The following is a 5,578-nucleotide window of genomic DNA, read 5'->3' as shown; positions in this document are numbered from 1 at the left end:
AACCCCCAAATTGTAGTAAGAATGCAATTTAAAGCAATGTGTCCTTCTTTATTTATGCATAGAGTTTTCTCATATGGAACATGTGTAAGCTCCTATAAACTCTTTGCCAGAGTTGCGAACACCTGCAAAACATCTCCTCGATGCTGATGTGAAGTCATTTCCTTTGCTGGATTTCTCTCACAGAGTCTGGCTGTGCTATAATCTCAGGATTAGAAGTAGGGTTAGAAAGTGGCAAATGTCCTTTGCAGCCAATGGGAAATACAGGCAGTACCCAGAGATGGTGAGGCAGTAGAAATCCAAACGAGTTTTCAGAAGAAAACACTGCAGGCTGTGAAGGAAGGTTTTGACTGATGTAGTAGCAGCCAGACTTGGGAGGCAGGAGAGGAGGAGTGGGAAGAATGTATTGACTGAAACCAAGCTAACACTTCTAGATGGTCTTTTAAGGAGAAGAGCCAAAATGAATGGAGTTGCTGTGGTTTTACTGTGGGTGACAAAAATACAGTGAATGCCAGATCCCATCAACCCATTTGACCTGCACATCCCCTTTTCCTAGAATCTGAGACTGGTTTGGATTGGAAGAGTCCTTGAAGCCCGTCTAATTCCACCCAACCTCCTGCCATGGGCCGGGACACCTCCCACCAGACCACATTGCTCAAAGACCCATCCAGCCTGGCCTTGGGCACTGCCAGGGATGGGGCAGCCACAGCTCCTCTGGGCAGCCTGGGCCAGGGCCTCACCGCCCTCAGAGTGAAGAATTTCTTCCTTTTATCTAATCTAAATCTACCCTTTTTTTAGTTTAAAGCCATTACCCCTTGTCCTATCACTACACTCCCTGACACAGAGTCCCTCCACAGCTGTCCTGCAGCCCCCTTTAGGCCCTGGCAGGCTGCTGTGAGGTCTCCCCGGAGTCTTCTCTTCTCCAGGCTGAACACCCCCAGGTCCCTCAGCCTGTCCCCACAGCAGAGGTCCTCCAGCCTCTGAGCATCCTCGTGGCCTCCTCTGGACTCACTCCAACAGGTCCCTGTCCTTGTGCTGGGGCCCCAGAGCTGGGTGCAGGGCTCCAGGTAGGGTCTCATGAGAGCAGAGCAGAGGGGGACAATCCCCTTCCTTGCCTTGCTGCCCACACTGCTGCTGGTGCAGCCCAGGGATGATTTGGTTGGCTTTCTGGACTGCAAGTGCACACTGACAGCTCATGCGTGAGTTTTCATTTACCAGTACACCCAAGTCCTCTGCAGGGGTGCTCTCAATTCACTCATCCCCAAGTCTGTACTCATGTTTGGGATTGCCCCAACCCAGGTGCAGGACCTTGCACTTGGCTTTGTTGAACCTCATGAGGTTCATGTGCCCATTTCTCAAGCCTGTCCAGGTCCCTTTGGATGGCAGCCCTTCCTTCTATTGTCGTCAGCTGCACCACTCAGCTTGGTGTCATCTGCAAACTTGCCAAGGGAGCACTCCTTTTCTAGCTCTGCTGGGCTCCTACAAGTGGGGCACACCACAGTGAGTTTCAAGGAGCCAGCTTGATTCCTGCTCCTAGTAATTGCAAATCTGTTTTTTTTTTTTTTTTTTTTTTTTAGAAGTTTGTATGCTCCTAGGTCTTCAGCGTGTTAAATTTTCACCAATTTTAATACTTTGAATCAGGTCTTTTGGCTTTCACTTCCTTTATGCTGCAGCTGGGAGTTTATGTCCTGCTCAGAATTTGCAGGCAGTCAAAATAGCCCACGTAGTTCAGAACATGAGGATCCCCTTCCCAGGCTGCTGCCTTTTCCTTGGGGGCTTTTTAATGCTCCTTAAAGCCATAAATTTGTATGTCACCTTCCCACCTGTCCAAAGCAGTTAAACAACCCTTCTTTCTTTGGTGTGCAAGTTTGCAAAGGAGAGTTTGTCACAGAGGCCATCACATCCCACATCTTATCTCAGCAGTGGTGCTAAACCAGCACATGGGTTGTTCCCTTCACCTGGACACTGAGCACCAGCACCAGACAAAAATCGTCGAAATACCTGCTGCAGTGAGACTTTCTGAAGGAAGGGAGATGGTTGCATCTACCTGCTCAGAAAGGAGAAGGTGCAGGTATGGAGAAGGCATAACTGTACAGCTCTGAGTCTGGACTTGGCTCTGCCATAAACATACCAGGTGAACTGGGGCAAAACAGTGGATTTCTTTGTGCCTCAGTTTCCCTCCTGGGCACTGGGAGTGACGATACAGCCAGTTTTTTCTCCCTAGTGCATTTTGGAGTAGGCTGTATGTCTCTGATGACTCACGTCTGCATCCTCTACAGCTCTCTGTTTCTTGGATTTGTTGTCACTCTTCTAATGCAAACAGCAATAGTCGCAGTCACGCCGTGCTTTCATTTTTGACAATACTTTCAGAGTATTGTCAAGACAACCGCTGTCTTGAGGCTCAGCTCCCCTCGTTTGCATGCAGCAGTTGGCATGTCCAGCAGGACTGACCCTGTCAGAAGTCAGTCAGGAATATATTTTACCTCATGTTCAAACCTGAGTTACAGCAAGAGGGAGGGCAGGATGCGACCCTGGGTGCATGTTTCCTGCACTGACTGGCTTTCTTTTTGTAGGATGGGATAGGCAGCTCCCTCCTGCTCTCATTGTACTCACAGGAAAACAGGAACCACTGCCCTGGGCTTGAGCTAAGGGCTGTCTCACCCAATATCCTGCCGCTGACCCTAGCCAGGAGCGGATGCTCAGGGAAATGTATAAGCATCGGGCTGTATAGCAGTATCCTTCCTTGCGTATATCCAGGCAACAGTTTGGGAATTTTCTGCTCTGGAGGATGCATTCAGCACCTTGGTGTTAAAGGCAGTACATGTCCTCCACACTGCTTCTTCCTGGGTATAGCCTGGCCATAGAAGAACTGGTGACTAATAACAGCTTCCTCCAGTGGCAGGCAGTCATATTCTTGATTCTAGCCCAGCATTTAAGGGCTGTCTTTCCTCATGTAATTTCTTCAGCCCTTTAACCATTTCACTTTCTCTCTTGCCTCTCCCTGTCCTGTCTGTTGGGCCAAAAGTTACACAGCTCATCATCTCCCTTGCCACCGCTAAGGGTTTGTTGGAGGGTTTTGTTATCCACGTGTTAGGTTTGCCAGGGGGTAACAAACTCCCCTCAAAACTCTTGGGCTAATGCTTTGCTTAGCTGCTTCACCAAGAGAGCTCCTGTGTTTGCAAGGCTGCTGCACGCTGGCTTCTCTCCAAAACACTGTAAATATTCACTCGGGAGAAAAAAAAACTTTTAAGGGTGCCATGGTATCTCATTGGAGACCGCAGACAGTAATGCCAAGAACCCTTTACCTGAAGGCAGGGGGGGAGTAATATCTGAACAATCAACAAACCAAGCACCTCAATATTGTTTGAGGATGGGAGATTAAGTATCTCCAGGACAGTCCTTGTGGGACACGCAGGGACTGGAGTGAGCCGAAGGCTGGGGGCCAGCAGGAAGCCAGACCTGCAGGTTCCACATCTCCACCTTCCCTTACGTCCAGGCTGCAGGGGGTTTGGTTAAGCACCAATTTGCCCAAAGGGACATGATTGAGACCTAGCAAGCCTCTGCATTGCCAGTGTCACCTCCTGTTTCACTTTTTATATTGTTGGTGGGGGTCACTGGAAGGTGCAGGTGGTTCTAGGACCACCCAAAAGCAATCCTATGTATCAGTGCATGTTTTTCCTGCCTGAGATGTCATGCTGAGTGTAAGTGATTAGCATCTGGGAAAATACATAGAGTGGCAATACCTTCTTCAAATGATGCTGTCAAAATACTTAGTAATACATTTATTTTGTTAAAATAAACTATGTACAATAGAGGATATTAATACGCAGTTACAATATACAATAATTACATGTTTAAAAGAGGATAAGCAAAAGAGTACAGAATCATGTGCAGTAAATAGGAAACTAATACTGTTTACATGATTTTTAAAATATGTAAAACAATTGCTGGAAAACTATATTTCCTTGGCTTGAAATTGTATTGCTCTGACTTGAATTTTGAAGATTTGGTTCATCTTTAAAAAGAGATATGCCACTCAGAAGTTAGACGTAACTTTTTAGTACTCATCCTTTGGTTTTACCAGACCCATACTCCAGAGATATTGCACGTAGCAACTTTTAAGAGAGAAAGCTTCAGTTGCTCACATCAAGTAAATGATGCTCTTTCTTAACTTGCTAAGAGCTGATGGATGATGTGTTAGGCTCTGATTTGGGCTGAGGTCATTGCATTTGCTTCACGGATGAACTCAATGAGAATAACTTGTTGCACTGTAAGTATTGCTGAAGTACTACGCAAAAAGAAAGGAAAGAAAATTTCTTGTCTTTGTGTTCTCAGGGAAGCAGAGAATCTCTTTGCAGCGAAATGCCTGTACGTAACAGGTGCGTCAACATCATGACAGGTTCAACTGGATTCAGTTATCCTTGCACTCGAGGACAGTCCAGGTCTGTCTCCCTGCTCTTCCTCTCTGCAGCCTTCCTCTTTGAAGCCCTCCTTTTCACAAGGAGGAGGCTGGGGCTGGGGCAGCACGGCTGCTGTGCCGTGCCCTGCTCTGTAGCACATCCCACCCGGCAGCCTGGGCTTGCCACCTCTGGTCACCGCTGCTGAGGAGTTGAGATGACTTCGGCAGTGTCTTTCCTCTCTCACGTAGCTTTATGTTAATGCTTGTTAAGGGGTTAATATTTACAGGTTTGGGGAAAGTTTGGGCTCATTTACTCCATATCGACAGGGTGGTTCTGTGCCTGCCGGTTCAGTAATGTTGTTAGAGCAGCTGCCTGTTTTGGGGGAGTGTGTTGGGAGAGACGGTACGACAGTCACACTGTGGACGTGGCTTACATCCAAACTACTCTGACAGACATCAGACAAAAATCTGTACATGCTATCAGTACAAATAACTGTTGTGCTGGACGATCTGGAAACTGTAGACTGGCGACAACTGTTTGCTGTGAATTCATTAGCCTCTGATCAAAGTCAAAATTTGCCAGAGCTGCTATCAGCAAGAGCTCAAAGTGATCTTTGGCACAACCAAATGCAAAATTCAATCTGGCATGCTGAATGCTACCACTCCACTGGGGTGAGATGAAATTTAATGACAGCAATGAGTGCAGTGTCAAACTCAGCAAAGATACCTATTTGTCTTGATATTACACTGCTAACGTAATCATTTTCATCTTCGGCTGCAGTAATGGTTGAAAGCAGGAGTTACAAATCCAGTCTCCAGAGCTTGAGCTAAAGATCAGATCAGATCAAAGTCTCCAGATGCCTAACTTCTTTAGGGAGTCAACAACCAGCAGCCAAAAAGTATAACAGATTCTTGGACCCGGCTCAGTGTATCTGTGTGCTCAAAGCTTGGTCAGCCACAGTAATAGGGCAGACAAAAAGGAAACAAGAAGATGCTCAAATGCTTTCCATGTTAGTCATGTGTGGACCCCACCGAAATTTTCCATTGTCTTCATGAGAAATGAAGCTGAAACACAGTACCTTTGAAAATCCAAACCTGAAATTATAGTTAAAAGATGCAGCCAACCACTATGGCATTATGGTCTGTATGTTCTGGAAGGAGGCGAGGGGGGGGGGGATCATG

The sequence above is a fragment of the Cygnus olor genome, chromosome 5, assembly GCF_009769625.2.
Source record: "Cygnus olor isolate bCygOlo1 chromosome 5, bCygOlo1.pri.v2, whole genome shotgun sequence".
NCBI lineage: Eukaryota > Metazoa > Chordata > Aves > Anseriformes > Anatidae > Cygnus > Cygnus olor.
The sequence above is the reverse complement of the archived record's forward strand: the minus strand, read 5'-3'. Positions refer to the sequence as shown.